Source organism: Nomascus leucogenys, chromosome 12 (assembly GCF_006542625.1).
Source record: "Nomascus leucogenys isolate Asia chromosome 12, Asia_NLE_v1, whole genome shotgun sequence".
NCBI lineage: Eukaryota > Metazoa > Chordata > Mammalia > Primates > Hylobatidae > Nomascus > Nomascus leucogenys.
In genome coordinates, this window is record NC_044392.1 from 36,073,207 (window position 1) to 36,085,367 (window position 12,161).

At 41.7% G+C, this 12,161-nt stretch overlaps 1 long non-coding RNA gene across 1 annotated transcript in view; it reads left to right on the forward strand.

Annotated features, from left to right (window-relative positions):
• Positions 1-12,161, forward strand: part of LOC105740581 — a 46,786-nt gene that overhangs the window by 21,758 nt on the left and 12,867 nt on the right. Inside the window, exons 2-4 of the long non-coding RNA XR_001116629.2 lie at positions 9,158-9,200; positions 9,282-9,501; positions 9,790-9,881. This is a non-coding gene — a long non-coding RNA (uncharacterized LOC105740581). The remainder of the gene's footprint in view (positions 1-9,157; positions 9,201-9,281; positions 9,502-9,789; positions 9,882-12,161) is intronic.

Consider the following 12,161-nt stretch of genomic DNA (forward strand, 5'->3'; position numbering starts at 1 on the left):
GTTTCACCGTGGTCTCGATCTCCTGACCTCGTGATCCGCCCGCCTTGGCCTCCCAAAGTGCTGGGATTACAAGCGTGAGCCACCGCGCCTGGCCTGAAATTATTTTAAAAAGAAGTCTCAGGTATAGGCAGGCATTGTGTCTCTGAGTCTTGGGGATGGGGCTTTCTCAGTGGTCCTCTTCTACCGTTAGCTGTAGGTCTGGGCCCGAAACATATACTTGCTTCTTCCTATAGCTGGAGAGTTTGCCCCCCACCTCTCTTCTTCTCCCAGGTGCAATGGTTTCTTTATCAGTGCTCTAAGAGCGACAGGGATTGTTGCCTTCCACCAACATTTTAAGGCTTTTGTTCCGTAGGGGAGATATCAGGGACAAAGATCCAAGTGTGGCTTTATGCATTTCCCGTGGGGGCAGCTGTTACTTTCTCCCAGGCTTGCAGCTCATGGGATGCTATCTGAAGTCTCTTGTCCTGCTCCCGATCTTTTTTGTGTGTACTCAGTAAGGTCTGTGGGGAAAAGCCTGCAAGAAGGGGTAAATTCTCCTTTGTCTGGGTCCCCAGGGCTTTAATAGTCTCTTGCTAGCCTAAACTCAGCCCTTAGCAATTTGCTAAAAATTTTCATTGAATTATCCTTATCTGGGACCAGTGGCCTCTGCCCTTGGTAATCAAGTGCTTGTGTTTGTCTCCCTTTGGAGATGTCCGTGTTTCCTTAGATTTTGGGTTTGCTGGTTTCCCTTTCAACCTCAGCTCTCTGATAGGTTCAAGAAGAACAAATTTGTAGATTACCCAAAATTTTGGGGGGTGTAAGGGTAGAAGCAATGTTCTTTCCAGTTTATACATTCTAAATGGGAAACAAATGAATAATTTAAAAACCTTGTTTATTTTTCCAGTTGACAAGAGTTTAGAATACTATTTCTCATGGTGTCATCTCCAGACCATCTGTAATCAGAATGGTGAGCATATTAAAAATGTTGATTCTGAAGCCACTCTCTAGACTTACAAATCTGAAAATCCAAGGGCATTCATTCTTTGAAGCTCACCAGGTGATTCTTATGCATTTTAAAGTTTAAGAATTGTTGGATTCAAAATGAGCAGTTCGAAGGTCAGAACACGATACTCCAAAATATGGTGCTTTGGTGTGCTACATACTTAGAATTGAAAAAGATTGGAAGGGTCTCAGAAGCAAGGTCTTTCTGACCTGTCTCCCACCTGTCTTTCTTTCTGGAAGTGAGTCATACAATTCCTCTCCCCTAAAGCAGGTCACTGAAACTAAAACTTCTCTCCCCAAAGCAAGCCACAAAACCTAAAAAGTTCACTCTCTGATCTTCTTTATGTGACAGATGTTCTGTCCTATGCATGGAGGACAGAGTGTTACACAGAGAGGTCAAGAAGAATCTGGACAGGCCTTGCTGCTTCCTCTCCCAACACCCTGGGTCTACAGCTGTTAGTTCATACCCTTTTGTCCAATCACATTTTTACACAGCTTTCCATTCTTCATTGAAACCAAGCATAAAAAATCAATATTTTCCCCTGGGTCGTTGGTTCTTCATTTCCTTCTTTTTTCTTTTAAGAGACAGGGTCTTTCCACGTTGCCCAGGCTGGACTCAAACTCCTGGGCTCAAGCTATCCTCCCACCTCAGCCTCCTGAGTAGCTGGGACTACAGCAGGCACCACCATGCCCAGCTCTTAGGTCTGCATTTCTGAAGTCTCCTGTGTGACATAACATTTTGGTTTTAAATAAATTTGTAATGCTTGCCTCTTATTAATCTGTCCTTTATTATAGGAGTGTTGGTTGTAATCCTTGTGATGGGTGATCAAAAAGGCATTACACATTTTTTTCACCCTTACAGCAGGAAAAATGTATTAGCACTTGTGACGTACCAGTGTAGGAAGAGAATTGCTTTCATCTACTCTTCTAGGTTCTTTGCTGGCCTACAAACTAAATTGACATAAAACAGATTAACAGGAGAAAAGCCATTTTAATAGTGTATGCATGGGAGTCCCACAAAAATGTGACTTAAAGAAATGGTGAGATGATTGAGGCTTATAACAGCATGCTGAGCTACACTAAAGAATAAGAGTTGGGGCTTCTGCGGGGTATGCATACTAGTTACAAAAGAATGAGGGGAAGAAACGCATGGTGAACAAAGATTGTCTTGTTATGAAGATAAAAGTTTCTCAGGTGATAAAAGTTATCCTGGAGTAGCTCTCTTCCTGGTACAGACATCTTTACTAATAAAAATTTCCTTTATAAATGTAAATTTCCTTTACAAAAGGGCAACTTTTCAGAGCTACCCTGTGTCTGCAATTTCTCAAAATAACCTGCTCAAAATGATATGCCAAAAAGGTCTATTTTTGGGGTGGTGTATTTTGGTCTCCTGCAGTCATATTGTGGGGTGGTGTGTCTTGAGCTCTAACACCTGTCACTTTTTTTTTTTTTTTTGAGATGGAGTTTTGCTCTTGTTGCCCAGGCTGGAGTGCAATGGTGTGATCTCGGCTCACTGCAACCTCTGCCTCCCAGATTCAAGCGATTCTCCTGCCTCAGCCTCCCGAGTAGCTGAGATTACAGGTGCCCGCCACCACACCAAGCTAATTTTTTGTATTATTAGTAGAGATGGGGTTTCATCATGTTGGCCTGGCTGGTCTTGAACTCCTGATCTCAGGTGATCTGCCTGCCTCAGCCTCCCGAAGTGCTGGGATTACAGGCATGAGCTACCACGCCCAGCCAACACATGCCACTTTTTACAAAGATTATCTTATTTAAATCTCATAACAAACCTCTGGCATAGGCACTTTGTTATTCTCTTTACAGACAATGTAACTGGGTCTCAAAGACATTAATTAACATGTCCAAGATTACATAGCCTCTATGTGGCAAGACCAGGATTTGAACATAGGTGGCCTGATTCTAAAACCTGAGACCTTTTAAAAATTGAGATACGGTTCACATAACTTTATCTTTTGAAGGGTACATTCAGTGGTTTTTAGTATATTCACAAAGTTGTGTACCCATCACCACCATCTAATTTCACATTTCATTTTTATCACCCCAAAAATAAACCCCATACCCACCAGCAGTCACTCCCCCATTCCTCCCTCTCTCCAGTCTCTGGCAACCACTAATTTACTTTATGTCTCTGTGGATTTGTCTATTCAGGATGTCTCATGTAAATACAATCATAAAACATCTACATAGTGTATCTGGCTTCTTTCACTAGTGAAGCTAGAGATCTTAGTCACTATGCTAGAAAATCAGAAATGGGAATTGTACCTACGTAGACAAAAGGATGAACACCTTTCACCTTGCTCATCCAGGAGATAGGATAACCACAAAACACAAATATAAGAATTCCATTAAATTTAATAAAGACTTATTGAGTACCTCCCCTGAGCAAGGCCTAGGGCTGGATACTCTATCAGAATTACCTGTAGATTTCGATAAAAATAGATTTCTGAGTTTCACTTATCAGAGATTCTGATTCTGTACCAGGCCCCAAGTTCTGTGTCTAACAAGAAACTTCAGGTGATGCTGATATAACTGGTCAGGGACAAGCTGGCATGCACAACTGGAGGGTAATATTTCCTGACTTTCAATGCACATATGAATCACCAGTGGATCTTGTTAAAATTCAGAATCTGATTCATTAAGTAGGTCTGGGATGGAGCCAGAAAGTCTGCTTCTCTGATAAGCTTCTAGGTGGTGCTGATTTGCTATTCTGAGGGCCACCTCTTGAGTGGCAAGGCTGTAAGGGATGAAGGTGAGGGATAGGGAAGGCCTGGTTCCTTCTTAAGGAGCTTACTGTCAAGTGCAGAGAGACCTGAATACAGCTGACTAGGTCAAGGCGAAGTGGGCTAACTGTCCCAATCAAGACCCAAAGATGGTATGAATGGAGACCTCTCCCCAGCCCTGTGGTTCATTCCATGTTCATAAGGAGAGATCCAGGAAAAATGGCGTATGTAGTATTTGTTATACCATTTAGCAAGATGGGAGAATGTATTACATGTTTGACATGTATTTCCATCTCAACTGGTTAATATCTTCAGAAAAAAAATATCAGAGCTAAAGAGGTACGCCCTGGAAAAGCAAACATCATGTGTGCTTACTCATATGTGGGAGCTAAGCTATGAGGACACAAAGGCATAAGAATGATACATTGGACTCTGGGGACTCAGGGGAAATGGTGGGCAGTGGCAAGAGATAAACGACTACACTTTGGGTACAGGGTACACTGCTTGGGTGATGGGTGCACCAAAAATCTTAGAAATCACCACTAAAGAACTTATTCATGTGGCCAAATACCACCTGTTTCCCAAAAAACTGTTGAAATAAAAAAAACTGAAGATTAAAAAAAGAGGTAAGACCTAATTTTCCAGAAAATTTACTGATGTGGAAAACTTCATTTCCTGATAATGCTGGGTAAATCTGTGTTTTGGAGGATGTTCCATATGTTGTCGGTGCTTGTGAATTGTTTAGTTTTATTATCCTCATTAACAGGGATAATGGTTGCTTTTTAACAATCATGATCACCATCTGGAGCCTGGAAAAGCATAGTTTGAGGCTCAGGTAGAAAGACGAGACTGTCCTGACTGGGTCTCAGCCCATTTCCCCACTGCCAAGCCCTGTGTGTGCCCATGTGCTTGGCTGCCAGGCACTGCAAGAACCACACTGACAGATGTGGCGTTAGTTCAAGCAAAAATGAACAAAATTCAGAGAGTGCAGGGCACATTGGCTTGGCTGTTTAATCTCATTCTAATCTTAAATATTCACAAAGTAGCTTTCCATGTGTGCTCCCCTCACAGCCCCGGTGACCCCTAACTTTGCTGTTGACATTGTGACAAGCAGACGATGTGACTAAGTCACTGCTCCCCCGGCTCTTGGGGTGAATTGGGTTTAAGCATCTTCTCTTTGTGCTTCACAGAGAAGTGTTGCCTTGTCGGGAGGAGGTGGCTAGACAACCAAGCTGCCAGGTAACCATAGCAACCATGCACGCCTGCCCTTGTGAGTTTTTTAGGACTCTTCAGACCTTTCCCAGACCTCTATTTTCAAGCTCTCTCAGCCTGCAAGAAAGCAGCATCTGAGACCAACTCAGCCCTAACATACAGGGGCAGTTAAGGAGTGCAGATCGGCAGCCTTTTCCTGGAACCTAAACAGTTAGCACCCCATGGGCTAAGGGGAGAAGCTGGAAGAACAGGGAAAGTGATGAGGACAGAGTCCATAAGGGAAATAAAAGAGCAGCTTTTGATAGACTAGAAGCAGGGGAGGGTAAGATGCTTACATTCAAGAATGCACTGGACCCACTCTAAGGAAATGTATCTAAAAGTTTGCTGGAGGTACAGCCAGTAGGTAGATTGGTCAGGATGGTTTTCTAGAGGAGAGTTTCTAGCAGGATTCTGGAGGCCAAAAAGAGGGCTTCAGGGGTAGGGATGGCAGGGAAGAATACTTCGAGGCAGAGCAAATGGAACAGGGTGTTGGGCACCTATGGCTGGGGCTTGCAAACCTAATTCACCATCGGAAATCCAGCCGATTCCAGGGAGTGAGACAGAGAAATCAAGCTTCCCCAGGTTCTGCTTTTCCCAAAACTCCAGTCTTTCTGTCTGCCGCTCTCCAACTCACCCTTCACAGCAGCCTCTTCCTTGACTGTTGCTTCCAAAATGTCAGTGTCATTCGATCAATTGGTATCAATTTGAAAGAAACTGGGACACATGTTGACTGTATTGATGCTTAAGACACTGTTAGGGGTCAGCCAAATCAACCCCTTTGGTTTATTGGCCATTTCTCTGATCCCATGTAAACACTGTGAATGTTTACAAGAAAGAAAGTCAGAGGATGTGCATTCTAGCTGCCCCTCACTTCACCTCCCCATCATCTGCTACAAACAGATGTATCATTGGAGATGGAGTGGACTACTACATCTTAAGTATAAGGAATATTTCACCATAGAGGGGATGAATAATGGTGTTACTTCCTCCACCCCACTTTTTCGCAACAAGTAGGGGGTGATATTTTACATTTAAAAATAAAAATATTCTACTTGATCACTTTCAGAAGCTTTTGAGCCTTTGATCTGTGTTTCTCAACATCTATCTTTGAATAGGTCCAGGTTAAGAGTTAGATCTTCTGCGGTGTCTAAAAAGAGTGAGAAATAATGACTTAAGCCCCATAGCATTTTAAGACTAGCTGTTTTCTCTCTTTGACTTTTTTTAATGCTCTTTTAAGTAGCTCACCTACTGTATTAGTGAACTAGTTCTTCTATGACAACATATCTGAGACTTAGGGAATTTATAAAGAACAGAAATGTTCGATGTCTTGTGGGGGTCTGGTCTCTGCTTCCAAGATGGTGCCTTATTGCTGTGTCCTCTGGAAGGCTGTTTTCTAGCACAGTGGAAAGGTGGAAGGGCCAAGAGGGCCTGGCTAGCTCCTTGCAGCCCTTTTATAACGTTACTAATCCCTCCCATGAGAGCTCCATCTTCATGATTTAATCATCTCCTAAAGGCCTCACCTCTTAATACCATCACAATGGAATTTAAGTTCCAACATATGAATTTTGGAGAGAGGCATATATTCAAACCACAGCACCTACCTAGCATATTTCAGTGTTCTGTAGCCAAGTTTTAATGTTTCGCTGATTGCTGCCAATCTACCACTCTAAGGGATTGGTATCATTACAAGTTTTAACTTTTCCTAAGGCTAGATTTTCTCAGTGACAATTCAAATGAGATTGGCCATATCTATGGTCCATAGGTGAGCCAGACCTAGGCTGTGAGATTAAGGCATATTGACTAGTTGTTTGGTTTATTTTAGTGGCAAAGCTGTGTTTCTCTTCAGGATTGCTGTAGCTGTCTTTTGCGCTCAGGAGATGTCGCTTTGATTACATGCTAACAGAGTCAACTGAATGCAGGACTCAGACTCTGGCACACTCCACTGCATGCAAAAATGAGTATTTGGTTATGTATGTCTTAACAACATGGCTTTATGACAGGAGTAAAACCCACATTGGTAAAGTACTATACTTTTTTTTATGGACCCCAAACTGCTCGACTGTTTAGGGTAGAAACATGCTATCAGATTTGTATTATTTGTTATTTGGGGGATACATACATCATATCAGACCTACCTCATGTTGCATTTGGCTTTGACAGGGTGAGATCACTACCCTGCCCTCTGAAGCTAGAGGGTGACTGTGACGCTTTCTCATGGACTCTACATAATAACTCTTTTGTAATTTATTGGGTGATATTGGACACTGGACTTAGCATCTCTGGGCCCTGCTTCTCTCAGCTCTCCAATGAGGGGAGAGGAGGTAGAGGGAATTGAACTAGATGATAATTAACACCCCTTCTGGCTTTAACCTTCTGTAACACTCCTCAGCGCTGGGCAAGGCTCAAGTTTTAATTATAGAAATGCCCGTGGGCGCTTTTTGTCATAAGCTTTAGTACCATCCTCTGTGGCTGTGGCTAAAAGTGATCCCTTCTGTGGTAGGGGCTTCGGGCACACATCCAGTTGCCTAATTGGAATGTGCAAGGCCATGAAGTACCCAGGACACAGCATAAGAGGCAAGAAGGAAGCTCCTTGAGAGGAGGGGTGATCCGTATCTGAAAAGATTAAGTGCAGCTATATGCAATGAAAAACCTAAAATAACTGTCTTAAAGCAGTGGTTCTTAAACTGTGATTCCCTAACCAGTGGCATTAGCCTGACCTGGGAGCTCATTTGAGATATAAAATCCCAGGCCTCATAAGAATGATATAATGGACTTTGGAGACTTGTAGGGAAGGGTTGGAGGGGAATGAGGGATAAAAACCACACATTGGGTACAGTGTACACTGCCCAGTTGATGGGTGCACCAATATCTCAGAAATCACCACTAAATAATTTATCCATGAACCGAAACCATCTGTTCCCCAAAAACTATTGAAATGAAATAAAATTAAATTTAAAAATAAAATATCGGGCCTCTCCACCATACCTGATGAATCAGAAATTGGAACCCAGAAATCTGTGTTTTAAGAAGTCTCCCAAGTGATTCTGATGCACACTCAAGTTTGAGAACCACTCTCTTTTTATTGTGGAAAAAGAGGCCTAGAAGAAGGCCATCCTGGGCTGACTGAATGTTATCAGGAAACCAAACCACTCAAATCTGCTTTATCAGACTCAGGTCTGAATGACTTTGACTTTCTCCCCCAAATAAAATCCACTCTTAAAGCAAAACATTGAACAGCCATTGAGGACATTTAAGATAATTTGGTTCAGCTATTGAAAATAATTCCCAAATATGAATTCTAAAAATATTTTGACCAACAACACCATCATTGGGTTAAATGCTTCCTAAGAAGAGATACCACTCACATAGATAGACAGTCGTTTGTATATTTATTTGAAAATTAACTTCATTAATTCATGGTCATATATCTTAACAATACAATAGAATTATAAGGCCTTATCTTATGATCCTTTTTTATCTCCCTCATAACATGTTACTGATCACTGAGTAAGCTTTCAATAAATATTGAATTAAACTGATGACTGTTACAGGGACCTAGGCAAGATAAAATCAAGAATCAAAATTCTGGATAACAAAATCAGTGCAGATAGCAATTGAAAATCCTTCATAATTTTAAACATTTGGTTCTCAATAGTAGATATATATTTTTTCAATATAGTTTGGGTTGTATTGATTTGAACAGTATACTGGGAGTTGAGAACCAAATTTTACCTAATCTCTGCCTCTAAAATTAGGCAAGTTACATAATTCACTTTGTTTCTCATTTTCCTTTTCTTATGGGCGAGGAACTCTTACAAATACAGGGATTGGACAAGAAGAACCAGTCCATGAATGCTTTCTTCTCCTGAGGGAATATGTATATGGAGCCTACCCTCAGGAGAGAATGGGTCAGTAGCACAGTTAAGGCACACCAGGTACTCATCCGTGATTCTACACTCCTTCAGATGAAGTCACTTTCTATCACGTCAGACATAGTTGTACACACCCATAATCCCAGCACTTTGGGAAGCTGAGGTGGGAGAATCACTTGAGGCCAGGAGTTCAAGACCAGCGTGGGTAACAAGGCAAGACCTCATCTCTACAAAATATTAATAATAACACAATTTTAAAAAGTAGAAAAGAAGAAAAGAAATTACTTTCCATTGGTCTGTGTGAATCTGTAGGTGAGAGAATCACTGAGTGAGTCTGAGGACAGAGAATGACACAGTGAGTTTTCATTTCTAATTTAACTAAGAAGTCTTAGTAGCTTAGAACATTGAAGTAACTTCTTTTAATTTTCACACATAGCTGTGGTTTCCAAGAGAGAACATCAATGTTTTTGACCAACTTGTAATTTCAAAGACTGGAAAAACCATGCTTATATGCGCAGCCTCTGTTCTGAGGACCAGACTAGAGGATGCTTGCTTATGCCAGCAGAAAGCAAAGCCACTTCTAGATCAGATCACCTGCTGCTGACAGTCAGGTCAAATCAACAGCACTGAATAAGCTCCTCCCAGGGACAGTGCAGGTACTCCAGAAGACATGAAAGTAGTGTGGCTAATACTGCAGGTTGTCTACTCAGCATTCATTCTCTTATTCCCAATCAACAGAGCTCCTGTATCACTGAGGGCAGCAATGTGCCCACTTAAAAACTACATTTCTTAGATTCCCTTGCACCTATATGTAGCCTTGTGACTGCATTTTGGTCATTGAAATCCAAATGCAAACTTTATACGGATCTCTAGGAAGGCTCTTTAAAGGGAGGTGACTCTGCTGAAAGTGTGCCTATTTAGCCTTTTTTCCGTTATCTTTCCAGCTGCCTGGAATTTGAATGTGGTATCTGGAGCTTCAGTAGTCATCCAGGACTGTAAGTATGAAAGCCATGCACTGAGAGTGGTGGAACAGAAGGTTAGAAGGAATCTTAGTCTCTGTGTACGTTGCCTTCTTCTTCATGTGTGGTTTTTTTTTTCTTTTTTTTGTAGGAGAACAACTTTTTTATGTTTAAGTCTCAATTATTTTGGGCATTCCATTATATGCTGCTATACCGAATCCCAGTTAATACAGGTGGTCCCTGTTCTTAGGGACCTTTGTGCCTCTGGTTACTGGTACATTCCAGGGACATGCATCCCTACCACAGAGTTTATCATTTTTCAATCAGAGCAATGGAAGATGAATCCAAAGCCTGAGACAGAATGACTCAGCAGATATTAGGACTTGAGGCTTCCCTATCACCAGTGAAATGGTCACAGAATGTTAGAACTGGAAGGGATGTTCATGATGACCTGGTTTAGTTCCCCCCACCCTACCTGTCCCTCTACATTTCAGAGATGAGGAGACTGAAGCCCAGAGATGCTAAATGAAGTGTCCCAGATGACTCAATATGTTGTAGGAGAGTTCTGACGTAAAATCCATGGGAAAGTATTCTCCTTCCCATCAGTAGAAGACTCTTTCCGTCAGTAGAGGGGAGCAGCATGGCCTCACCCAATAAGGGCCAAATACTAACATGAGGGCTAGCGTGTTATAGAAGGTCTGTGTATCCGGCCTGGTTTCCTGGTGTGGTTTTAAACTAACACTCAAAGTTAGTTCAGGTGAAAGCTCTCAAAATGTTTTAGCAATGATTTGTTCATGTATCTTTTATCCTCATTCTATCCCCACTGTTGAGAGGTTATTGCAGTGAGAGCTAAAAAAATTTTGACTGACACACAGAAAGTCATATGTAAGTTTTATAGGCTTCATATTAAAACAGATTTCTGGGAATCAGATCTTTCAAATTAGTCTCCAAGTGAATGAGTATGTGGGGTAGGTTCAGATATATGCATTACCCATGGGAAAAAGGGCGGCTACAAAACAAGGCGATTTTGCAGCAAATATATCAATGAGCCCATCCTCAGAGGGACAGATTAGTGGAGTATTAGGAGCTTTAGGGCTAGAGGTGGGGGTAGATAAAAGATGACTATAAGGTAGGCGGAACCAAGAAAATAGAAGAGTATAGGTGGCGGGTGTGGTTTTTGCACAAGTTTTCTATAACTCAAGAGTAAGCATTGATCTTAGCATGGAGGGTCTAAATTTTATTACTATTTTGGTAGTGTCTTTTAACCTAATATTAAATCCCATTCAGCTGCTGGTAAAATACAACCTGCTGAATAGGGAGCCCACCCAACTTGAACCTATGAATGCACTCCGAATACCATGTTGTAGAAAGACCGTAATTATGGAGAACATCTACAAATATCACTTTGTTTACATGTGGTTAGTGATGGCCTTAAAATGCTCTGGGCTCTTGAGTGTCTCCCCGACCACCCACAGCCCAGGACCTGCTGAACCCAAGAGGTTTCTTGCTTTTGCTCCTGTTCCAGGACCTTCTCCAGTTTGGGAATTTCTCCGATCTTTGATAGCAGTTGTCTCTGGAGTCTTCCGCTTTCTCCTTATGACACTAGAGCACTTTCCACATCTTGTCTCTTTTTTCACCATTTCTGTACTTGCTCCTCCTGAAATCTCCTCACCTCAACCAAAAGCCAGAATGCAGAGCTCCTGTTGGTAAATATGCAGTATCCCACAGTACTTCCCATTTGCAAGTCTTGGGGAATCTTTTGAAGACTTGGAATTGAAGGGTTGTATAATTTTTTTTCCATTGCTGATTTATTCTACAGAGACAGATCAAGTTCAGTATCTGGTACATGTACAATGGAGAATTCAGAGAAATCATCAGAGGTTACTGGGGCTTGGAATGAAAGCTTGGACCACTGAATCAATGACTCTGCTTTAAGCATGAAGTGGAGACAGGATTACATAAATGATAATCTCTCTGTGTTTATCTGGATTTCTGCTGCAGAATGCAGCTAAGGAAATAGGTGTAGGCTTGGTTCTTTGGGTCTGAGTGCTCTCTTTGCACCTACACAGAAATTTTTAATTAGCTGCACCAGTCTCAAGTGAAGTTGACCATCGATTCCAGCTAAAGGGGCACATAATAGGTTTATTACTTTATTTTACTTTTACAAACATACAGTAAAATTTACTTTTTGGGAGTGTAGCGTTCTATGGATTTTAACACACGCATAGTCTTGTAACTACTACCACAAACAGGATACAGAACGATTCCAACACCACAATTCCCTCATGCTACATGGTAGTGTTTTGTTTGTTTGTTTGTTTGTTTGTTTTTTGGGCAACCTCACTCTGTCGCCCAGG